Source organism: Nerophis lumbriciformis, linkage group LG25 (genome assembly GCF_033978685.3).
Source record: "Nerophis lumbriciformis linkage group LG25, RoL_Nlum_v2.1, whole genome shotgun sequence".
Classification (NCBI taxonomy): domain Eukaryota; kingdom Metazoa; phylum Chordata; class Actinopteri; order Syngnathiformes; family Syngnathidae; genus Nerophis; species Nerophis lumbriciformis.
The window spans coordinates 33,916,803-33,943,723 of record NC_084572.2 but is presented as its reverse complement, the minus strand read 5'-3'; the positions used below and the strand labels follow the sequence as shown (position 1 = coordinate 33,943,723).

General features: G+C 35.2%; 1 protein-coding gene across 1 annotated transcript in view; it reads left to right on the top strand.

Annotated features, from left to right (window-relative positions):
* The window catches only part of LOC133621846 (protein phosphatase 1 regulatory subunit 29-like), a 315,118-nt gene that overhangs the window by 209,444 nt on the left and 78,753 nt on the right, over positions 1-26,921 (top strand). Inside the window, exon 4 of the mRNA XM_061984244.2 lies at positions 15,983-16,033. The gene's annotated coding sequence lies outside the window, so the exon portion shown is untranslated. The remainder of the gene's footprint in view (positions 1-15,982; positions 16,034-26,921) is intronic.

The window sequence follows — 26,921 nt, the reverse complement described above, 5'->3', positions numbered from 1 at the left end:
TTTAAAAAATCGATTTATAATTTTTAAAATTTGATTAAAAAAAAAAAAAAAAAAGTACTTTTTTTTAATAAGAATCAATTTTTAAAAGGACAATTTTGGACCATCCCAATGCAACAAAACCAGATATTTTTTATCCATCCCGATTCTGAATCGATTCGTAATTTAAAAAAAAATTCGGTTTACATTTTTTTAAATTTGATTAAAAAAAAAAAAAAAAAAAAGTAATTTTTTTTAATAAGAATACATTTTTAAAAAGACAATTTTGGATCATCCCAATGCAACAAAAACTTTTTTTTTAATCAATCCCGTATCTAAATCGATTCATAATTTAAAAAAAAAAAATCTATTAAAAACTGTATATTTGTTATTTATTTAATTTAATTTATTTAAATAAAATAAATAAATAAATCAAATTAATTGTTTTTTTAAGCCATCTCCATGCAAACCGAATAGCCATTTTTATCCAACCCGAATCTAAATCGATTCACAATTTTAATACCGTATTTTCCGCACTATAAGGCGCACCTAAAAACCACAAATTTTCTCAAAAGCTGACAGTGCGCCTTATAATCCGGTGCGCCTTATATATGGGTTAATATTAATATTAATTTTCATAAAGTTTCGGTCTCGCAACTACGGTAAACAGCCGCCATCTTTTTTCCCCGTAGAAGAAGAAGAAGCGCGCGGTGCATGCTGGGATATGTGACGTTTCATTTCCATTTGTGTGTTTATGTAAAGACCCCAAAATGGCTCCTATTAAGTGTGTTGTCTGTCTAATTATAAATAATGCAGACGAGGCGTGTTAACTGAGTTCTCAACGTTTACTCACAGCATGCTCATAACCACATTCTAACTCTCAGCATACAACAACGCTTCTCAGGGCTACCGCGCATGCTCGTAACTATCGTTGCATGCTGGGTAGTGTAGTTGTTATATTTGCTAGCTCATAACATCACATTAAGAGACACGCTTACGTGCTTAATTCAATACTCGCCGTCATTCCGGGTGGATTGACAAAAGACCTCCAGCCGCTAGATATTGGTGTCAACAGGGCATTCGAAGCTAGACTGCTAACTGCGTGGGAACAATGGATGACCGAAGGCGAACACACCTTCACTAAGACAGGGAGACAGCGCCGGACGACATACGCCAACATCTGCCAGTGGATCGTAAATGCCTGGGCAGATATTTCGGTCACAACTGTGGTCCGAGCTTTCCGTAAGGCAGGATTCACAGAACTGCTGGACAACAGCGACACTGACTCCGATTACTTCGACGAGACGGAGCCGGCCATTTTGGATCCCACATTCGCCCAACTTTTCAATTCGGACACCGAAGGAGAAGAATTCGAGGGATTTATGAATGAAGAATAACTTCAGAAAGTGAGCGTTATGTTTATTTTGTGTGTTGTGACATTAACGTTCGAGCAACATTATGTTGCTATTGCTCTGCACTATTTTGAATTTTACTATGTTTGTGATTGCACATTTGCGTACATTTTGGGAGTGAACAGAGTTGTTAGAACGCTGGTTTTTAATATATTATTAAAGTTTGACTGACCTATCTGACTGTTTTTTTTGACATTCCTTTAGCGCAGTTAGATGCGGCTTACAACACGGGGCGGCTTATAGGTGGACAAAGTTTTGAAATATGCCGTTCATTGAAGGCGCGGCTTATAACCCAGGGCGCCTTATGATGCGGAAAATACGGTACATATATATACAGGTAAAAGCCAGTAAATTAGAATATTTTGAAAAACTTGATTTATTTCAGTAATTGCATTCAAAAGGTGTAACTTGTACATTATATTTATTCATTGCACACAGACTGATGCATTCAAATGTTTATTTCATTTCATTTTGATGATTTGAAGTGGCAACAAATGAAAATCCAAAATTCCGTGTGTCACAAAATTAGAATATTACTTAAGGCTAATACAAAAAAGGGATTTTTAGAAATGTTGGCCAACTGAAAAGTATGAAAATGAAAAATATGAGCATGTACAATACTCAATACTTGGTTGGAGCTCCTTTTGCCTCAATTACTGCGTTAATGCGGCGTGGCATGGAGTCGATGAGATTCTGGCACTGCTCAGGTGTTATGAGAGCCCAGGTTGCTCTGATAGTGGCCTTCAACTCTTCTGCGTTTTTGGGTCTGGCATTCTGCATCTTCCTTTTCACAATACCCCACAGATTTTCTATGGGGCTAAGGTCAGGGGAGTTGGCGGGCCAATTTAGAACAGAAATACCATGGTCCGTAAACCAGGCATGGGTAGATTTTGCGCTGTGTGCAGGCGCCAAGTCCTGTTGGAACTTGAAATCTCCATCTCCATAGAGCAGGTCAGCAGCAGGAAGCATGAAGTGCTCTAAAACTTGCTGGTAGACGGCTGCGTTGACCCTGGATCTCAGGAAACAGAGTGGACCGACACCAGCAGATGACATGGCACCCCAAACCATCACTGATGGTGGAAACTTTACACTAGACTTCAGGCAACGTGGATCCTGTGCCTCTCCTGTCTTCCTCTAGACTCTGGGACCTCGATTTCCAAAGGAAATGCAAAATTTGCATGGTTGGGTGATGGTTTGGGGTGCCATGTCATCTGCTGGTGTCGGTCCACTCTGTTTCCTGAGATCCAGGGTCAACGCAGCCGTCTACCAGCAAGTTTTAGAGCACTTCATGCTTCCTGCTGCTGACCTGCTCTATGGAGATGGAGATTTCAAGTTCCAACAGGACTTGGCGCCTGCACACAGCGCAAAATCTACCCGTGCCTGGTTTACGGACCATGGTATTTCTGTTCTAAATTGGCCCGCCAACTCCCCTGACCTTAGCCCCATAGAAAATCTGTGGGGTATTGTGAAAAGGAAGATGCAGAATGCCAGACCCAAAAACGCAGAAGAGTTGAAGGCCACTATCAGAGCAACCTGGGCTCTCATAACACCTGAGCAGTGCCAGAAACTCATCGACTCCATGCCACGCCGCATTAACGCAGTAATTGAGGCAAAAGGAGCTCCAACCAAGTATTGAGTATTGTACATGCTCATATTTTTCATTTTCATACTTTTCAGTTGGCCAACATTTCTAAAAATCCCTTTTTTGTATTAGCCTTAAGTAATATTCTAATTTTGTGACACACGGAATTTTGGATTTTCATTTGTTGCCACTTCAAATCATCAAAATTAAATGAAATAAACATTTGAATGCATCAGTCTGTGTGCAATGAATAAATATAATGTACAAGTTACACCTTTTGAATGCAATTACTGAAATAAATCAAGTTTTTCAAAATATTCTAATTTACTGGCTTTTACCTGTATATTTCCGAATTGGTTTAACTGCCACCCGCCTGAATCTATTTAAAATCTAATTTTTTTAAATTTGAACCACCCGACCCGACCCGCGGATAAAATCTAATTTTTTTTTATTTCATCCGCCCGATCCGCGGATAATCCGCGGACTCCGCGGTTGTGCCCGCTAACCGCGCATCTCTAATATATATATAAATATATATATATATATATATATATATATATATATATATATATATATATAGGAATACATTTTTAAAAATATGTTTTTAAGACATCTCCATGCAACCAAAACAGAGATTTGTATCCATCTTGATTCTAAATCGATTCATTATTTAAAAAAATCTATTAAACTAATTTGGTTATTTATTAATTTTTTTTTTTTTTTTAACAAGAATCAATTTTTAAAATATCTTTTTTAGGCCATCTTAATGCAACCATATTTATGTTTTTTTTTAAATTTATTTTTTTAAATATGTTTTTAGACCATCCTTTAACATTGTCTTATATGAATATCATATTTGTAAACATAGATAAATAAAGAACTACATATCTGTTAGCGTATTAACGTTAGCATGCTAACATTTTTTTTAGCACAATTAGCTGACCTCAGAGTCATAAAACCTGGTACTTGACACATGCTAACTGTTAGCATGCTATATTTAGCATCCTGACATTCTTGTAGTGGGACCAGGGCGTTGGGAAGCAGAAGGCCACAAAATACGGGTTGCGAGTTGGAGCGCCTTGCTTGGTCCTTAATTGAGTTAGCAACATTTTTACCTTCTCCTCCGAATGGCCTGATTGTCAGCGCCGGCGCAATAAATCATCAACGCGCTTGAAATGTCATCAGCAGAAATGAAGTGACTCGCCGCCGCTCATGCGACGCCAACGTGGAATTGAAAGGTCTCACGCGGGGGAAACGCTCCGGCAGCCTGAATCCTCTCACACGTCGTCGGAAGCGCCAAATGTCGGATGTGTGGCGGTCTTCTCCGGTTATTACCCAGAATGCTCCTTTGGCTCCTTTTCAGCAGGGACACGCCTCCTGGTCACGTGACCTCTTGCGCCGGGGAGCGCCGACATACGCTGCCAATAGATGATTTATGGCGCCGGGCCGCCCGCTGCGAAATACGTGCCAACTTTTCTTGGACAGCGCGCTGTGCGGCGTGCGGGGGAGGGGCCACGGAATGAGGAGTGAACGCTAAGGTGCAAACATTCCAGAAGCTAGCTGGACTAGAAAACAGACATATTATAGTCATGAAAATGTCATAATTTTAACACAAAATGTGTCTATTTTGATACTTATTACCATCTTGCAAGTGTGCTAACTGTTGTCATTATAACATGCTAACGTTAGAATGTTAAGATTTTACGCTAACGCTATTTTTTTTTGTTTGTTTATTTAATAGTCTACTCTCTAAGAAAAAGTAAAAAGTCACATACCATTATCATGCTAACACGCTAATAAGCTAAAGTAAAAAGTCACATAGCGTAAACATGCTAACTAACAAGCTAACAAGCTAAAGTAAAAAGTCACATAGCGTAAACATGCTAACTAACAAGCTAAAGTAAAAAGTCACATAGCACAGTCCTGTTAACGGACAAGCTAAAGTAAAAAAGTCACATAGCGTAAACATGCGAACTGACAAGCTAAAGTAAAAAGTCAGGTAGCAAAATTGGGCTAACGGACAAGGTAATAAACTAAAGTAAAAAAAAAATCACGTCGCATAATCATGCTAACGGACAAGCTAAAGTAAAAAGTCACATAGTGTAATCATGCTAACTAAAAAACTAGCAAGCTAAAGAAAAAGTCACATAGCGTAATCCCGCTAACGGACAAGCTAAAGTAAAAAAGTCACGTAGCGTAAACATGCGAACTGATAAGCTAAAGTAAAAAGTCAGGTAGCAAAATCGTGCTAACGGACAAGGTAATAAACTAAAGTAAAAAAAAATCACGTCGCATAATTATGCTAACGGACAAGCTAAAATAAAAAGTCACATAGTGTATTGCTGCTAACTAAAAAGCTAACAAGCTAAAGAAAAAGACAGGTAGTGTAATCTTGCTAACTAACACGTTAGCAAGCTAAAGTAAGAGGTCATGTAGCGTAATCATGATAACTAACAAGCTAAAGTAAAAAGTCACATAGCGTAATCCCGCTAACGGACAAGCTAAAGTAAAAAAGTCACGTAGCGTAAACATGCGAACTGACAAGCTAAAGTAAAAAGTCAGGGAGCAAAATCGTGCTAACGAACAAGCTAATAAACTAAAGTAAAAAAAAATCACGTAGCGTAATCATGCTAACGGACAAGCTAAAGTAAAAAGTCACATAGTGTAATCCTGCTGACTAACTAGCTAAAAAATTAAAGTAAAAAGTCAGGTAGCTTAATCTTGCTAACAAGAAAAAGTAAGAAACCACATAGCGTAGTCCTAACAAGCTAACAAGCAAAGTAAAAACCCACATAGCGTAATTCTGCTAGCAAGCTAAAGTAAGAACTCACGTTGCGTAATCCTGCTAACTAGCAAGCTAAAGCAAAAAGTCACGTAGCGTAATCCTGCTAACTAACACACTAACAAGCAAAGTAAAAAGTCACAGTTTAATCCTGCTAACTAACTAGCTAAAAAGTTAAAGTAAAGAGTCAGGTAGCTTAATCTTGCTAACAAGATAAAGTAAAAACCCACAAAGCTTAATTATGCTAACTAGCTAAAGTAAAAACTCATGTCGCGTAATCCTGCTAATTAACAAGCAAAGTAAAAAACTCAAGTAGCGTAATGTGCTAACTAACAAACTAACAAGCAAAGTAAAAACTCACATAGCGTAATTCTAACAAGCTAAAGTAAAAACTCACGTTGCGTAATCATGCTAATTAACAAGCAAAGTAAAAACCCACATAGCGTAATTCTAACAAGCTAAAGTAAAAACTCACGTTGCGTAATCATGCTAACTAGCAAGCTAAAGTAAAAAGTCACATAGCGTAATCCTGCTAACTAGCAAGCTAAAGTAAAAAGTCACATAGCGTAATCCTGCTAACAAGCTAAAGTAAAAACTCACGTTGCGTAATCACGCTAACTAGCAAGCTAAAGTAAAAAGTCACATAGCGTAATCCTGCTAACTAGCAAGCTAAAGTAAAAAGTCACATAGAGTAATCCTGCTAACTAACAAGCTAATGTAAAAACTCACGTTGCGTAATCATGTTAACTAGCAAGCTAAAGTAAAAAGTCACATAGCATAATCCTGCTAACTAGCAAGCTAAAGTAAAAAGTCACATAGCGTAATCCTGCTAACTAACAAGCTAAAGTAAAAACTCACGTTGCGTAATCATGCTAACTAGCAAGCTAAAGTAAAAAGTCACATAGCGTAATCCTGCTAACTAGCAAACTAAAGTAAAAAGTCACATAGCGTAATCCTGCTAACTAACAAGCTAAAGTAATAAGTCACATAGCGTAATCCTGCTAGCTAGCAAGCTAAAGTAAAAAGTCACATAGCGTAATCCCGCTAACTAGCAAGCTAAAGTAAAAAGTCACATAGCATAATCCTGCTAACTAGCAAGCTAAAGTAAAAAGTCACATAGCGTAATCCTGCTAACTAACAAGCTAAAGTAAAAACTCACGTTGCGTAATCATGCTAACTAGCAAGCTAAAGTAAAAAGTCACATAGCGTAATCCTGCTAACTAGCAAACTAAAGTAAAAAGTCACATAGCGTAATCCTGCTAACTAACAAGCTAAAGTAATAAGTCACATAGCGTAATCCTGCTAGCTAGCAAGCTAAAGTAAAAAGTCACATAGCGTAATCCTGCTAACTAACAAGCTAAAGTAATAAGTCACATAGCGTAATCCTGCTAGCTAGCAAGCTAAAGTAAAAAGTCACATAGCGTAATCCTGCTAACTAACAAGCTAAAGTAATAAGTCACATAGCGTAATCCTGCTAGCTAGCAAGCTAAAGTAAAAAGTCACATAGCGTAATCCTGCTAACTAACAAGCTAAAGTAATAAGTCACATAGCGTAATCCTGCTAGTTAGCAAGCTAAAGTAAAAAGTCACATAGCGTAATCCTGCTAACTAACAAGCTAAAGTAATAAGTCACATAGCGTAATCCTGCTAACTAACAAGCTAACGTAATAAGTCACATAGCGTAATCCTGCTAGCTAGCAAGCTAAAGTAAAAAGTCACATAGCGTAATCCTGCTAACTAGCAAGCTAAAGTAATAAATCACATAGCGTAATCCTGCTAACTAGCAAGCTAAAGTAGTAAGTCACATAGCGTAATCCTGCTAACTAGCAAGCTAAAGTAAAAAGTCACATAGCGTAATCCTGCTAACTAACAAGCTAAAGTAATAAGTCACCGAGTGTAATCCTGCTAAATAGCACGCTAAAGTAAAAAGTCACATAGCGTAATCCTGCTAACTAGCAAACTAAAGTAAAAAGTCACATAGCGTAATCATGCTAACTAGCAAACTAAAGTAAAAAGTCACATAGCGTAATCCTGCTAACTAGCAAACTAAAGTAAAAAGTCACATAGCGTAATCCTGCTAACTAACAAGCTAAAGTAAAAAGTCACATAGCGTAATCCTGCTAACTAGCAAGCTAAAGTAATAAGTCACATAGCGTAATCCTGCTAACTAGCAAACTAAAGTAAAAAGTCACATAGCGTAATCCTGCTAACTAGCACGCTAAAGTAAAAAGTCACATAGCGTTATCCTGCTAACTAACAAGCTAAAGTAATAAGTCACATAGCGTAATCCTGCTAACTAGCAAGCTAAAGAAATAAATCACATAGCGTAATCCTGCTAACTAGCAAGCTAAAGTAATAAGTCACATAGCGTAATCCTACTAACTAGCAAACTAAAGTAAAAAGTCACATAGCGTAATCCTGCTAACTAGCATGCTAAAGTAAAAAGTCACATAGCGTAATCCTGCTAACTAACAAGCTAAAGTAATAAGTCACATAGCGTAATCCTGCTAACTAACAAGCTAACGTAATAAGTCACATAGCGTAATCCTGCTAGCTAGCAAGCTAAAGTAAAAAATCACATAGCGTAATCCTGCTAACTAGCAAGCTAAAGTAATAAATCACATAGCGTAATCCTGCTAACTAGCAAGCTAAAGTAGTAAGTCACATAGCGTAATCCTGCTAACTAGCAAGCTAAAGTAATAAGTCACATAGCGTAATCCTGCTAACTAGCAAACTAAAGTAAAAAGTCACATAGCGTAATCCTGCTAACTAACAAGCTAAAGTAATAAGTCACATAGCGTAATCCTACTAACTAGCAAACTAAAGTAAAAAGTCACATAGCGTAATCCTGCTAACTAGCAAACTAAAGTAAAAAGTCACATAGCGTAATCCTGCTAACTAGCAAGCTAAAGTAATAAGTCACATAGCGTAATCCTGCTAACTAGCAAACTAAAGTAAAAAGTCACATAGCGTAATCCTGCTAACTAACAAGCTAAAGTAAAAAGTCACATAGCGTAATCCTGCTAACTAACAAGCTAAAGTAAAAACTCACGTTGTGTAATCATGCTAACTAGCAAGCTAAAGTAAAAAGTCACATAGCGTAATCCTGCTAACTAGCAAACTCAAGTAAAAAGTCACATAGCGTAATCCTGCTAACTAGCAAGCTAAAGTAAAAAGTCACATAGCGTAATCCTGCTAACTAACAAGCTAAAGTAATAAATCACATAGCGTAATCCTGCTAGCTAGCAAGCTAAAGTAAAAAGTCACATAGCGTAATCCTGCTAACTAACAAGCTAAAGTAATAAATCACATAGCGTAATCCTGCTAACTAGCAAACTAAAGTAAAAAGTCACATAGCGTAATCCTGCTAACTAGCAAGCTAAAGTAATAAGTCACATAACGTAATCCTGCTAGCTAGCAAGCTAAAGTAAAAAGTCACATAGCGTAATCCTGCTAACTAACAAGCTAAAGTAATAAGTCACATAGCGTAATCCTGCTAGCTAGCAAACTAAAGTAAAAAGTCACATAGCGTAATCCTGCTAACTAACAAGCTAAAGTAATAAGTCACATAGCGTAATCCTGCTAACTAGCAAACTAAAGTAAAAAGTCACATAGCGTAATCCTGCTAACTAACAAGCTAAAGTAATAAGTCACATAGCGTAATCCTGCTAGCTAGCAAGCTAAAGTAAAAAGTCACATAGCGTAATCCCGCTAACTAGCAAGCTAAAGTAAAAAGTCACATAGCATAATCCTGCTAACTAGCAAGCTAAAGTAAAAAGTCACATAGCGTAATCCTGCTAACTAACAAGCTAAAGTAAAAACTCACGTTGCGTAATCATGCTAACTAGCAAGCTAAAGTAAAAAGTCACATAGCGTAATCCTGCTAACTAGCAAACTAAAGTAAAAAGTCACATAGCGTAATCCTGCTAACTAACAAGCTAAAGTAATAAGTCACATAGCGTAATCCTGCTAGCTAGCAAGCTAAAGTAAAAAGTCACATAGCGTAATCCTGCTAACTAGCAAGCTAAAGTAATAAGTCACATAGCGTAATCCTGCTAACTAGCAAGCTAAAGTAATAAGTCACATAGCGTAATCCTGCTAACTAACAAGCTAAAGTAATAAGTCACCGAGTGTAATCCTGCTAAATAGCACGCTAAAGTAAAAAGTCACATAGCGTAATCCTGCTAACTAGCAAACTAAAGTAAAAAGTCACATAGCGTAATCATGCTAACTAGCAAACTAAAGTAATAAGTCACATAGCGTAATCCTGCTAACTAGCAAACTAAAGTAAAAAGTCACATAGCGTAATCCTGCTAACTAGCACGTTAAAGTAAAAAGTCACATAGCGTTATCCTGCTAACTAACAAGCTAAACTAATAAGTCACATAGCGTAATCCTGCTAACTAGCAAGCTAAAGAAATAAGTCACATAGCGTAATCCTGCTAACTAGCAAGCTAAAGTAATAAGTCACATAGCGTAATCCTACTAACTAGCAAACTAAAGTAAAAAGTCACATAGCGTAATCCTGCTAACTAGCACGCTAAAGTAAAAAGTCACATAGCGTAATCCTGCTAACTAACAAGCTAAAGTAATAAGTCACATAGCGTAATCCTGCTAACTAACAAGCTAACGTAATAAGTCACATAGCGTAATCCTGCTAGCTAGCAAACTAAAGTAAAAAGTCACATAGCGTAATCCTGCTAACTAGCAAGCTAAAGTAAAAAGTCACATAGCGTAATCCTGCTAACTAACAAGCTAAAGTAAAAACTCACGTTGCGTAATCATGCTAACTAGCAAGCTAAAGTAAAAAGTCACATAGCGTAATCCTGCTAACTAGCAAACTAAAGTAAAAAGTCACATAGCGTAATCCTGCTAACTAACAAGCTAAAGTAATAAGTCACATAGCGTAATCCTGCTAGCTAGCAAGCTAAAGTAAAAAGTCACATAGCGTAATCCCGCTAACTAACAAGCTAAAGTAAAAAGTCACATAGCATAATCCTGCTAGCTAGCAAGCTAAAGTAAAAAGTCACATAGCGTAATCCTGCTAACTAACAAGCTAAAGTAAAAAGTCACATAGCGTAATCCTGCTAACTAGCAAGCTAAAGTAATAAGTCACATAGCGTAATCCTGCTAACTAGCAAACTAAAGTAAAAAGTCACATAGCGTAATCCTGCTAACTAGCACGTTAAAGTAAAAAGTCACATAGCGTTATCCTGCTAACTAACAAGCTAAACTAATAAGTCACATAGCGTAATCCTGCTAACTAGCAAGCTAAAGAAATAAGTCACATAGCGTAATCCTGCTAACTAGCAAGCTAAAGTAATAAGTCACATAGCGTAATCCTACTAACTAGCAAACTAAAGTAAAAAGTCACATAGCGTAATCCTGCTAACTAGCACGCTAAAGTAAAAAGTCACATAGCGTAATCCTGCTAACTAACAAGCTAAAGTAATAAGTCACATAGCGTAATCCTGCTAACTAACAAGCTAACGTAATAAGTCACATAGCGTAATCCTGCTAGCTAGCAAGCTAAAGTAAAAAGTCACATAGCGTAATCCTGCTAACTAACAAGCTAAAGTAATAAGTCACATAGCGTAATCCTGCTAACTAGCAAACTAAAGTAAAAGGTCACATAGCGTAATCCTGCTAACTAGCAAGCTAAAGTAAAAAGTCACATAGCGTAATCCTGCTAACTAGCAAACTAAAGTAAAAAGTCACATAGCGTAATCCTGCTAACTAGCAAGCTAAAGTAAAAAGTCACATAGCGTAATCCTGCTAACTAGCAAGATAAAGTAAAAAGTCACATAGCGTAATCCCGCTAAATAGAAAGCTAACCAATCAACACCAAATAAAAGAAACCCTCTTGCTTCCCAAAATGTGACGAAAGTGCGACTGTAATTGATGTGTTTGTACGCGCGGTCGCTAGTGAAGTAGCGCCGTCGCGCATGCTAGCCTGCTATCTCCGATTAGCGCCAGTTCGCGCGGGTTAAAGAAAAAAAATGACACGGCAATTTCCTTTGAGCTCCGTTCCCGTAATGACAAAGATAACAACTTAAAGGAGGGGAAATCACCTTCAAGATGGCCGGCGCTAATGTGCTCAGCCTGCTAAAGCGAGGCGTGAAATGAAGCCCGGAGGAGCGCACGACTATTTTTTTTTATTTATCCTTTTGTTACTCAGCTGTCTATTTGGCTCAGGTGGATGTAATTAGGCTGGTTGGAGAGGGGCGGGGTCAGAGGTGACAACAGTGGTGTGGGTTTTGAGCGCGGTGTAATTCAACAATCCCGCTAACGAGCGACGGAACCCAGCCGGGGGGCTCCGCGGGGGGTCGCAGCTTACGGGAGGCTTGGCGCCGCAGGAGAGCGCCTTTTGTCTGCCAACGAAGCAAACTCCGCCGTCAGCGTTTTTTTTTTTGCTCCGCGGCGGAGGAAGTGAGTTTTAGAATCATTCGGAAGGTCACGCCTATTTTAGTTTGGTTAGCAGTGCAGGTAGCATTTCAACAAGTAAGAGTCCGGTGCCTTGCTCAGGGGCAACCTATACCATCTATGCTACTAAAAAAAAATGAAATTTTCCCACCTTCTTGATCAAAGTGCTGGCACTCGCAACTTTCTTCGGCCCCATGCTGGATTGCTCAGCAGTCGTAAGTGTCAGGGAATTATTTTAGAATTATTTTACTCATTTTTGTAGAATAAATTGTTAATCCTCAGTTCTAGTCAGCTCGCTTTGTTCAGACACCTTTAGAATAAAATATTGTGGACTCTTTCCTGTAATAATTGGTGCCGTGACCCGGATTCTATGTTCGTCTTGGGGTGAGCTGCTCCTACGCCGAACGCCACCATATGTTACTGATTGTATTTCTTATTATATTGTCTTATGTTATTATTAGTGCAAGGAAGGCCCAAACAACTGGTGCCGTGACCCGGATTCTTTGGCAGTCTTGGGGTGATCTGCTCCTACGCCGAACACCATCATATGTTACTGATATTATACATATTATTGTATTTCTTATTATATTGTCTTATATTATAATTAGTGCAAGGAAGGCCCAAACAACTGGTGCCGTAACCCGGATTCTTTGGCAGTCTTGGGGTGATCTGCTCCTACGCCGAACACCATCATATGTTACTGATATTATACATATTATTGTATTTCTTATTATATTGTCTTATATTATAATTAGTGCAAGGAAGGCCCAAACAACTGGTGCCGTGACCCGGATTCTTTGGCAGTCTTGGGGTGATCTGCTCCTACGCCGAACACCATCATATGTTACTGATATTATACATATTATTGTATTTCTTATTATATTGTCTTATATTATAATTAGTGCAAGGAAGGCCCAAACAACTGGTGCCGTGACCCGGAATCTATGTTTGTCTTGGGGTGAGCTGCTCCTACACCGAACACCACAATATGTTACTGAAAATATACATATTGTTGTATTTCTTATTATATTGTCTTATATTATAATTAGTGCAAGGAAGGCCCAAACAACTGGTGCCGTGACCCGGATTCTTTGGCAGTCTTGGGGTGATCTGCTCCTACGCCGAACACCATCATATGTTACTGATATTATACATATTATTGTATTTCTTATTATATTGTCTTATATTATAATTAGTGCAAGGAAGGCCCAAACAACTGGTGCCGTGACCCGGAATCTATGTTTGTCTTGGGGTGAGCTGCTCCTACGCCGAACACCACAATATGTTACTGAAAATATACATATTGTTGTATTTCTTATTATATTGTCTTATATAATATAATTATGCATATATGTAATAATGTAAAATAGCCTTTTTCGGGTACTCCAATGGCGAGCAAACGGACTAGCTTGTTACCCACGACGTTTAATCATGTAAGTGCAAGGAAAGCCCAAACGTTGAAACAATTGGTGCCGTCACCCGGATTCTGTCTGTTTTGGGGTGGCCTGCTACTCCGCCGGACACCACAATATGTTACTGATATTATTTTATTTGGATTATATTGTATCATATTGTAACTATACACATACTATGTAATAATGTATAATAGTCAGTCACTAACAAATACAAATGTTTTTAAATAAAATCGTACATTGCGATAAATATTGATATCATTTTATCGGCCAGAACTGGAAAAATTCCCGGTTTTCCCGAAATTCCAGGAATTCCGTAATACAATTTCTCAATTCAACATGTTGCTACTTCATTTCTCGACCGATTTGAAAAATTCTAACACCAACCATTTCAACTTATTCAGACAATTTTCCATTTCCCAAAAAATTCCTACTTTTCCCGAAATTCCCAATTTTTCTGAAATTCTCGTTGAAATCAATGGGACATTTTTCAGAGTTCTACAATTTCCACATTTTTCACTGTTCTGGAATTGTGTGCTCTACTTCAACAATTAAAAACAAAATTCCCGGATTTCCCATTTTTTGCATTTTCTCCATTCAAAATGAATTGGCCATTTTTCAAACTTCCACAATTCCCACATTCTTCAACCGATTCAAACCATTCCACCTTCAACACATTCAACTCATCCTGGACATTCAAACTACCATTTTTTCACATTCAAAAAATTTCCAGGAATTCCCATTTTTTTGTTAACCTATTGCACCCTTCTTAAGTTCGACTACTCCTTTCACATTTTCCAACCCATTTCAACCGTTCCACCGTCAAAACACTTCTCATATTCAGGACAAAAACCAAGTTGGTTAAGGAACTAGACAAATTCCCGGTTTTCTCGAAATTCCAGGAATTTCCTCAATTAAAAACCGTTACTAATTCAACATTTCTTGACCGATTTAAACAATTCCAACACCAACCAATTCAGCTCAATCAGGACATTCATGTTCCTAATCGTTTAAAAAAAAATCCCGCTTTTCCAAAAATTCCCAAATCTTTGGGAAATTCCCATTGAAATCAATGGGACATTCTTTTAAGTTACACAACTCCCACATTTTTCATCTGATTTAAACTGTTCCAACTTCAAACTATTCAGCTTGTTTGGGAATTGTGTGCTCTACTTCCACAATTCTAAAAGAAAATTCCAGGATTTTCCTTTTTTTGCATTTTCCCCATTCAAAATGAATTGGCCATTTTTCAAACTTCCACAATTCCCACATTCTTCAACCGATTCAAACCATTCCACACATCTTGGACATTCTAAGTACCATTTTTCCACATTCAAAAAATTTCCAGGAATTCCCTTTTTTTTGGTAACCTAGTGCACCCTTAAGTTCGACTACTCCTTTCATATTTTTCAACCCATTTCAACCGTTCCACCGTCAAAACACTCCTCATATTCAGGACAAAAACCAAGTTGGTTAAGGAACAAGACAAATTCCCGGTTTTCCCAAAATTCCAGGAATTTCTCAATTGAAAACTAATTCAACATTTCTTGACCGATTTAAACAATTCCAACACCAATCAATTCAGCTCCTAATCATTTTCTAAAAAAATCCCGCTTTTCCCAAAATTCCCACATTTTTGGGAAATGGGACATTCTTCAAAGTTCCACAACTCCCACATTTTTCATCTAATTCAAACTGTTCCAACTTCAAAATATTCAACCTCTTTGGGAATGGTGTGCTCTACTTCCACAATTCTTTAAAAAAAAGTTCCTGGATTTCCCTTTTTTTGCATTTTCCCCATTCAAAATGAATATGCCATTTTTCAAACTTCCACAACTCCCACATTCTTCAAACTGTTCTACCTTCAACACATTCACACTCCTTTCACATTTTTCAACCCATTTCAAGCATTCCACCGTCAAAACACTCCTCATATTCAGGACAAAAACCAAGTTGTTTAAGGAACTAGACAAATTCCCGGTTTTCCCGAAATTCCAGGAATTTCCTCTATTAAAAACGGTTACTAATTCAACATTTCTTGACCGATTTAAACAATTCCAACACCAACCAATTCAGCTCAATCAGGACATTCATGCTCCCAATCATTTAAAAAAAAAAATCCCGCTTTTCCAAAAATTCCCAAATCTTTGGGAAATTCCCATTGAAATCAATGGGACATTCTTTTAAGTTCCACAACTCCCACATTTTTTATCTGATTCAAACGGTTCCAACTTCAAAATATTCAGCATGTTTGGGAATTGTGTGCTCTACTTCAACAATTAAAAAAAAAAAATTCCAGGATTTCAGTTCAACTTCAGCATTGGAGCATTCACTAGCAATTCCTCCAGGAATTGCCTCATCTAGTTTTCATATTTTGTTCTTCCTCTCCCCCGCAGGTTGCATCGTGACGACAACTGCCCGGAAACGCCAAGGACGTCCCACTCCAGGTAATCGCCGCCGCCGCCCCAGGAACGTGACGCTGGTCTCGCTCGCGCGTCAGTCCGCCAAAAACGCCTGTCGCGGTCGGTAATGTCACCGGGCCTCACGCGGGCTTTGGAAATCGTCAGCGCCGTTGCCGTGGCAGCCGTGACATCCGTCTTTGTCACGGTGCCGCGGGACAGGAAAAAGCGCGTGGGAGCTGTGCTGGCAGTGAGCCATTCTCGGAAACATTAAATATGCACTCACCCCGCGGAGAATTGCAATATAGTTTATGAGGGCGCTAATAGAACATTCCTGTTCTTCGACTGGAGCTAACACGCTGCGAGAAAAGAGCGCTAACTGCCACATTATCATTTTCTCTGCTTCCTCTTTTTTTCATGCAAACACGGAAGCGATTCTCCCATAATTCTCCCATAAGTAAATCCAACTCTTCCGGCTCCCATGTGGCTCCTCAGATTTTGTGCTACTTCAATTCATTTCTTACCAAATGATGTGTAAAATGTAAAAAAAAAACATAAACATAAAATAACATATACATAAGTACATTTTACATTAAAAAAAAGACCCATTTTAGTTTGTGAAAAATGACAAAATCAACTAATCACTCAACAAAATAAAACCTAATATCTGCATGCAATTTATAACATTGATTTTAATTAATTTATTCATTCATTCATTTATTCATTATTGGGGTTTTTTTTGGAGCAATGACAGTTTTGATTAAAAAATAAAATAAATAGTCGCACTAAAACTCTTAGGTATCCGAAAGGGTCCAACTCCTAAGTGTTGAAAAATAAGTCATTATTTTTTTTATTTTTTTTTACTTTTAACATTTAAATCTCTATACTAACTTCAGGTCTATTTTGAGTTCACATTTTTGATATCTTTTTATGTTTTTTAAAATGTGTTTAATGCCATTTTTGTCACAGAAAACTTGTTTTTTCATGGCAAATAATAAAATAAAAAATAAAAAATAACATGTACATTTTACATTAAAAAAAAAAGACCTAAACACATAAACATCACACAACAAAGTAAAACCTAATATCTGCAAATAGTTTATGACAACATTAATTGTAATTAATTAATTTATTTATTTATTCATTCACTCATTTATTCATTGTTATTGTTCTTTTGTGTGTGTGTGTTTTTTTTTAGCAATGACAGTTTTAGTAAAATAAAAAAAGTCACACTAAAACTCTTAGGGATCCAAAAGGGTCCCACTCATAAGTGTTAAAAAATAAGTCATACATTATTTTTATTTTTTTACTATTAATATTTAAATCTCTATACTAACTTAATTTATATTTTGATTTTTCAAATTTGTATTATCTTTTTATGTTTTTTAAAATTTGTTTAATGCCATTTTTGTCACAGAAAACTTGTTTTTTCATGGCAAATAATAAAATAAAAAATAACATGTACATTTTACATTAAAAAAAGACCTAAACACATAAACACAACAACACACAACAACAACAAAATAAAACCTAATATCTGCAAATAGTTTATAATAACATTGATTTTAATTAATGAAGTTAATCATTCACTCGTTCATTATTGTTTTTGTTTTTTTGGGGGGGGGGGGGGGGGGGGGTTTGAGCAATGACAGTTTTAATTAAAAAATAAAAAGTCGCACTAAAACGCTTAGGTAACCAAAAGGGTCCAACTCCTAAGTGTTAAAAATAAGTCATAAATTAAAAAAAAAAATTTTTTTACTTTTAACATTAAAATCTCTATACTAACTTCAGGTCTATTTTGAGTTCACATTTTTGATATCTTTTTATGTTTTTTAAAATGTGTTTAATGCCATTTTTGTCACAGAAAACTTGTTTTTTCATGGCAAATAATAAAATAAAAAATAACATGTACATTTTACATTAAAAAAAAAAGACCTAAACACATAAACATCACACAACAAAGTAAAACCTAATATCTGCAAATAGTTTATGACAACATTAATTGTAATTAATTAATTTATTTATTTATTCATTCACTCATTTATTCATTGTTATTGTTCTTTTGTGTGTGTGTGTTTTTTTTTAGCAATGACAGTTTTAGTAAAATAAAAAAAGTCACACTAAAACTCTTAGGGATCCAAAAGGGTCCCACTCATAAGTGTTAAAAAATAAGTCATACATTATTTTTATTTTTTTACTATTAATATTTAAATCTCTATACTAACTTAATTTATATTTTGATTTTTCAAATTTGTATTATCTTTTTATGTTTTTTAAAATTTGTTTAATGCCATTTTTGTCACAGAAAACTTGTTTTTTCATGGCAAATAATAAAATAAAAAATAACATGTACATTTTACATTAAAAAAAGACCTAAACACATAAACACAACAACACACAACAACAACAAAATAAAACCTAATATCTGCAAATAGTTTATAATAACATTGATTTTAATTAATGAAGTTAATCATTCACTCGTTCATTATTGTTTTTGTTTTTTTTTGGGGGGGGGGGGGGGTTTGAGCAATGACAGTTTTAATTAAAAAATAAAAAGTCGCACTAAAACGCTTAGGTAACCAAAAGGGTCCAACTCCTAAGTGTTAAAAATAAGTCATAAATTAAAAAAAAATTTTTTTTTACTTTTAACATTAAAATCTCTATACTAACTTCAGGTCTATTTTGAGTTCACATTTTTGATATCTTTTTATGTTTTTTAAAATGTGTTTAATGCCATTTTTGTCACAGAAAACTTGTTTTTTCATGGCAAATAATAAAATAAAAAATAACATGCACATTTTACATTAAAAAAAGACCCATTTTAGTTTGTGAAAAATGACAAAATCAACTAATCACTCAACAAAAAAAAAACCTAATGACTGCATATAATTTGTAACATTGGTTTTAATGAATTCATTAATTCATTTATTCATTATTGTTTTTGTTTTTTGAACAATGGCCGTTTTAATAATAAAAAATGAATTAATTCATTCACTCATTCATTCATTATTGTTTTATTTATTTATTTTTGAGCAGTGACAGTTTTAATTAAAATAAAAAAAATCACACTAAAACTCTTAGGTATCCAAAAGGGTCCAACTCCTAAGTGTTAAAAAATAAGTCATACATTATTATTATTTTTTTTTTACTTTTAACATTTAAATCTCTATACTAACTTCAGGTCTATTTTGATTACATATTTTTATCATCTCTTTGTTTTTTTTAAAATTATGTTTAATGCCATTTTTGTCATAGAAAACTTGTTTTTTCATGGCAAATAATAAAATATATAAAAAATTAAAAAAACATGTACATTTTACATAAAAAAAGACCTAAACACATAAACATCATACAAAAAAATAACACCTATTATCTGCAAATAGTTTATAACAACATTGAGTTTAATTAATGAATTAATTAATTCATTCACTCATTCATTCATTATTGTTTTGGTTTTTTTGAGCAATGACAGTTTTAATTAAAAAAATTTAAAAAAAAGTCACACTAAAACTCTTAGGATCCAAAAGGGTCCCACTCATAAAAGTGTTAAAAATAAGTCATACATTTTGTATTTTTATTTTCAGCACTTAAATATCTAGAGCAACTTCAGATCTATATATCAATTATAAGGTTTTATTTTGTTTTTGTTTGTTTGTTTAATGCCCTTTTTGTCATAGAAAATGTTGTTTATGGTAAACACAAAATATGCAATAATTTCCCCAAAATATATTTGAGTGGAATATTTGTTGTGAAGTAATTTGAGCCTTCAATCTGTCAATAATTCATAACAACATTGATTTTGATTCATTATTATCTTTTGAGCAATGACAGTTTTAAAGAAAACAACTATCTGCTTGGCAGTTTTGTGTTATTAAAGTCAAAAATGTTTTTTTTAAGTCCCACTATAACTCTTGGGGATACATAAGGGTCATTTTAATGCCATTTTGTCATGGAAAACTTGTTTTTTTTTCATGGCAAATAATAAAAAATTAAATAAAACATGTACATTTCACAAAAGACCCATTAATTAATAACAAAATCAACTAAACATCACTCAACAAAATATGTACATTTCACATAAAAAAGACTCATTAATAAGAAAATCAACTAAACATCACTCAACAAAATAAAACCTAAAATCTACAAATAATTTATAACATAGATTACATTTTTTTATTTTTTTTATTTTTTTGAGCAGACAGTTTTATTTTATTTTTTTTAAGTCGCACTAAAACTCTTAGGGATCCAAAAGGGTCCCACTCATAAAAGTGTTAACATTTTATATATATTTTTTTTATTTGCAACACTTAATTCTCTATAGCAACTTCAGATCTATATATCAATTGTAAGGTATTATTTTGTTTTTGTTTGTTTATTTAATGCCCTTTTTGTCATAGAAAACGTTGTTATGGAAGACACAAAATAAGCAATATTTCCCCCCCAAAAAATATTGCAGAGTGGAATATTTGATGTGAAGTAATTGGAGCCTTCAGTCAGTCAATAATTCATAACATTGATTTTGATTCATTATTATTTTTTGACCAATGACCGTTTTTTTTTGTTTTTTTTGAAGGACCCCACTCATAAAAGTGTAAAAAATAAGTCATACATTTACTTGTAACGCTTACATCGCTGCACCAACTTTAGATCTATCTTTTGATTTCACATTTTTATTATCTTTGTTTTTTTCAAATGTGTTTAATGCCATTTTTGTTGTAGAAAACTTTTAGTTTTTTATGGCAAATAATAACATATAAAATAAAAAAAACATTTTAATTTGTGAAAAAACAAAATCAACTAAACATCACTCAACAAAATAAAATCTGCAAATAATTTACAACAATGTCAATTTTAATTTAATAATTATTTCATTTATTCATTCTTGTTTGTTTTTGTTTGTTTGTTTTTCAAAGAGTTTTAATTTATAAAAAAAAGTTGCACTGAAACTCTTAGGGATCCAAAAGGGTCCCACTCATAAAAGTGTTAAAAATAAGTCATACATTTTATATATTTTTTTTTTTATTTGCAACACTTAATTCTCTATAGCAACTTCAGATCTATATATCAATTATAAGGTATTATTTTGTTTTTGTTTGTTTATTTAATGCCCTTTTTGTCATAGAAAACGTTGTTATGGAAGACACAAAATAAGCAATATTTCCCCCAAAAAAATATTTTAGAGTGGAATATTTGATGTGAAATAATTGGAGCCTTCAATCAGTCAATAATTCATAACATTGATTTTGATTCATTATTTTTTGAGCAATGACCGTTTTTTTGTGGTTTTTTTGAAGGACCCCACTCATAAAAGTGTAAAAAATAAGTCATACATTTTATTTATTTGTACTTTTAACGCTTACATCGCTGCACCAACTTTAGATCTATTTTTTAATTGCACATTTTTATTATCTTTGTTTTTTTAAAAGTGTTTAATGTAATTTTTGTTGTAGAAAACTTTTTTTTTATGGCAAATAATAAAATATAAAATAAAAAAATCATTTTAAATTGTGAAAAAACACAAAATGAACTAAACATCACTCAACAAAATAAAATCTGCAAATAATTTACAACAACGTTGATTTTAATTTAATAATTAATTCATTTATTCATTCTTGTTTGTTTTTGTTTGTTTGTTTTTAAAGAGTTTTAATTTATAAAAAGAAGTTGCACTAAAAGTCTTAGGGATCCAAAAGGGTCCCACTCATAAAAGTGTTAAAAATAAGTCATACATTTTATATATTTTTTTTTTATTTGCAACACTTAATTCTCTATAGCAACTTCAGATCTATATATCAATTATAAGGTATTATTTTGTTTTTGTTTGTTTATTTAATGCCCTTTTTGTCATAGAAAACGTTGTTATGGAAGACACAAAATAAGCAATATTTCCCCCCAAAAAATATTTCAGAGTGGAATATTTGATGTGAAGTAATTGGAGCCTTCAATTAGTCAATAATTCATACCAACATTGATTTTGATTCATTATTATTTTTTGAGCAATGAGGTTTTTTTGTGTTTTTTTTTAAGGACTCCACTCATAAGAGTGTTAAAAATAAGTCATACATTTTATTTTATTTTTACTTTTAACGCTTACATCGCTGCACCAACTTTAGATCTATTTTTTGATTTCACATTTTTATTATCTTTGTTTTTTTTAAAGAGTTTAATGTAATTTTTGTTATAGAAAACTTGTTTTTTTATGGCAAAAAATAAAATATAAAATAAAAAAACATTTTAATTTGTGAAAAAACACAAAATCTGCAAATAATTTACAACAACGTTGATTTTAATTTAATAATTAAATTCATTTATTCATTCTTGGTTTTTTTTGTTTTTGTTTTTTGTTTTTTTTAAAGAGTTTTAATTTATAAAAAAAAAAAGTTGCACTAAAACTCTTAGGGATCCAAAAGGGTCCCACTCATAAAAGTGCTAAAAAAAAAATTGTGAATTATGTGCATACTGAGGAAGTTGTTGAGGCTACTTGCTAGCTTTGCGTGTACAAAGTCCATTATGGAATGGCACAACATTTCATGTGAAACTGAAGCACAAACATATTCCTAGCCCCTTCCTGCTCCAACACTGTCTCACCGGTGCTATTATGGAACCGGGTTTGGGTACCCATCCCTTCCTCTAGGTTCCACTACCCGCAGTATGCGGCAATGTTTTATTGTGGCAAGTGAAATCGGTTATGTCCACACTTTTCCTGGAAACTACCACGATTTCTCATGTTGTGGTGTGGCAACAGTGTGTAAGAGGAGTTATTTCTGTACACAGAGCGTCTCAACACATTTATCAGCGCGGCGATCCTCCCTCGCGGCCCACGCTGTGATAGAAAGGTGCGGGAGTGATTGATCAGCGGCACTAATTGGCCAGGCCTTGAAAGGACGTCCGGGCTGAAGGATGTGAAGACGGTGTCGGTTACGTCTTAAAAGACACTCCTGCTGTTAGCATCATACGCTAGCTGGGCTAAAGTATTGGGACATCATCTTCATCATATTTGATCCTTCTTCATCTTGACAAAGCAGGGGTGTCCAAACTTTTCCCGCTGATATTTTTCATTCTTAAAACCAATACAATATATATATATATATATATATATATCACAATGTGTCGGATTTTTTCTTGTAAAATTGGGAACAATTTCTCATATTGTTTCTGTAATATTGCAATATTTTCCCGTAAAATTAGAATTTATTTATGTCAAATGATTACTTTTTAATGCAAAAATGGTGACGTTTGTCATATAAAATTCAGACTTCTATCACAATATTGCCAAATTTTTTTGTTGTTCTTGTAAAATAGCGACATTTTTTTGAGTAAAATTATGACTTTTGTCATAATTCCGATTATTATTATAATATTGCCAACATTTTAACGTTTCCTTATACAATTGTGACTTTTTGTCGAGTAAAATGACGACTCTTTTCATAAAATTGTCAAAATGTTAAGCTTTTCTTGTAAAATTGCGACTGTTATTGAGTAAAATTCCAACTTTAATCATAATATTGCACAAATGTTTGGGTTTTTCTTTTCAAATTTTGACTTGCGTTGAGCAAAATTACGACTTTTATTATAACACTGCCAAAATTCTAAGTTTTTCATGTGAAATTGTGACCTTTTTATTGTGAAATTCCGAGTCATTTTTCACAACAAGCTTTTTTATATTTGCATAGTTTGTATATATTATTAATGTTGTAAATAAAAATCTTTATATATCTAGAAAGGGTGGTCTTAAAGAGGTGGGCTTTTTTCCGAGGTCTCACTAATTATCGCCTTCGCACTCGCCTCGTTGCCGCGCACATTGAGACTTAAACCACGACAGCTACTACTTTTTCATGTCAGCGAGCACGCGCGCGCCCTCGTGCACTCTCAGGTCGGCAAACTAACGGGGGGGGCGTTTATTCTATTTGAGTCTATTTTTAGCAACAAGGCAAGAGATCACATGGCTTTTGGCCCGTGATCAAAATGGTGTGGTCAGCCGTAATTGCACACACACACACACATACACTTACACACACATACACTTACACACATACACACAGCAGCTGGTTGTTGACAGGTCTGATGTGAACGTGGCTCATTAGGTGAGCTGGCTGCTATTTTTAGACACGAGCAGAAACCTGGACACGTTCGGGGGCCACGCTAACGAGATGCATGAGGAACTCAGCGCTCTAAAGCGTCGTGGCGGAGATGGATTTTTTTTTCAGTCTCATCTTAGAATGAAATAAACGTTCACTTTTACACCGAGCCGCCGCTCCAAAACCTTGGTGTCAGGTTCAAACACTGATGACATCTATTAAACAAGACAAGAAGCAAGGAATCAAACAGAGACAGAATTAAATTTTTGCTCAATTGAGGAGAAACGCTTAGACACTGTACCCTTGCACAGTGTCGTCCCACGCTCTGACGAAAGATTGTACACCTCCTCTTTTAATTGGACTTTTCCTGATTACATGGCAACAGCTGTTTCTAAGGGAGGGGGGGTCGTAAACAGCCATCGCCTTTGATTACAAAACAGTTCAAAGAAAAGGTCGTAACACAGTACAAAGAAAAGGTGCCTGGCGCTTGCGTCAGGTCCTGCTTCCTCTCTGCTTTGTAGATCTCGGGTCAAGACAATATCTTCCTGTGGATTACAATACATCTGTCATGTCCGTGTGATCATGTTTTTGTTTTAGTCATGTTCGGTTTTGTTTTTGGACTTTTTGTGCACTTTTGTTTTGTCACCATAGCAACCATTAGTTTTCACCTGTCACGTCACGCACCTGTTTCACATTTTGAGTCACGCACCTGTTTTCGTTAATCATGTCTATAGTATTTAAGTTCATTGTTTTCAGTTTGTCGTTCTGACGACATCCCCACAATTATGCTCTACACACTCTTCATCCTCTTAGATCCTGCTTCATGTCCCATGCCAAAGTAAGTTTTTGTTCCATGTTTATAGTCTTTTTGGTTTCATAGTTTGTTCTCCGCCATTGTGCGCGCTTTTCGTTTGTACTTCTTTTGATAGTTTAAATAAAAATGTACTTACATTCCCGTCTCGCCCGAGCCAACTTTCCGTTGCATCCCGGAAAAGCAAACACCCAGGACCAAGTCATGACAACATCAAGGAAACCGACACCTCCATGTCGCTTCCCATCCTACACAGTGGAGTTATACAAGCCTTTTTGCTTGGTAGGATCAAAGACAGCTTTTGTCCTCTCGCAGGGCGAGATGAACTCAATGTAACACAAAGTTTTGTGATAACTTAGATACAAGTATTCTGACACTTGGGAATATTTGTGAAGGAAAATCATTTATGGAGTCGGACTTTATACAAGAGAATGTAAAAAAAAAACCACAAATGAAACCTATGCTGGTCAAAAGTTTACATACACTTGTAAAGAACATCATGTCATGGCTGTCAGTATTGTTTTAGGCGCAAAGTGTAAAAGCCAGCATGTGTGATGGTATGGGGGTGTATTAGTGCCCAAGACATGGGTAACTTACACATCTGTGAAGGCACCATTAATGCTGGAAGGTACATACAGGTTTTGGAGCAACATATGTTGCCATCCAAGCAACGTTACCATTGACGCCCCTGCTTATTTCAGCAAGACAATGCCAAGCCACGTGTTGCATCAACGTGGCTTCGTAGTAAAATGTTTTTAATTTAATGTATTTTTTTAAAAAGTACCTTATCTTCACCATACCTGGTTGTCCAAATTAGGCATAATAATGTGTTGATTCCACGACTGTATATATCGGTTGATATCGGTATCGGTAATTAAAGAGTTGGACAATATCGGAATATCGGCAAAAAGCCATTATCGGACATCCCTAGTCGTAAACAATTCACAGAAAAGGTCAGTTCAAAAAGAGTTCGGAAAATAGTGGTCCATAAAATAGTTCGAAAAGACATTCGTAAAATACTTCAAAAAGAGTTCGTCTGGAAATTGGGCAGATCCTGCCATCTGTCCGCTTTGAAGTCCTTGGGTTAGAACAATATCTTTCTGTTGATTACCATACATGAAAGAACACAGGAACACCTTCATCTTGCTCCCCCCCCGCCCCCCATAATAATGTGTTGATTCCACGACTGTATATATCGGTTGATAGCGGTATCGGTAATTAAAGAGTTGGACAATATCGGAATATCGGCAAAAAGCCATTATCGGACATCCCTAGTCGTAAACAATTCACAGAAAAGGTCAGTTCAAAAAGAGTTCGTAAAATAGTGGTCCATAAAATAGTTCGAAAAGACATTCGTAAAATACTTCAAAAAGAGTTCGTCTGGAAATTGGGCAGATCCTGCCATCTGTCTGCTTTGAAGTCCTTGTTTTAGAACAATATCTTTCTGTTGATTACCATACATGAAAGAACACAGGAACACCTTCATCTTGCTTCCCCCCCTACCCCCATAATAATGTGTTGATTCCACGACTGTATATATCGGTTGATATCGGTATCGGTAATTAAAGAGTTGGACAATATCGGAATATCGGCAAAAAGCCATTATCGGACATCCCTAGTCGTAAACAATTCACAGAAAAGGTCAGTTCAAAAAGAGTTCGTAAAATAGTGGTCCATAAAATAGTTCGAAAAGACATTCGTAAAATACTTCAAAAAGAGTTCGTCTGGAAATTGGGCAGATCCTGCCATCTGTCCGCTTTGAAGTCCTTGGGTTAGAACAATATCTTTCTGTTGATTACCATACATGAAAGAACACAGGAACACCTTCATCTTGCTTCCCCCCCTACCCCCATAATAATGTGTTGATTCCACGACTGTATATATCGGTTGATATCGGTATCGGTAATTAAAGAGTTGGACAATATCGGAATATCAGCAAAAAGCCATTATCGGACATCCCTAGTCGTAAACAATTCACAGAAAAGGTCAGTTCAAAAAGAGTTCGTAAAATAGTGGTCCATAAAATAGTTCGAAAAGACGTTCGTAA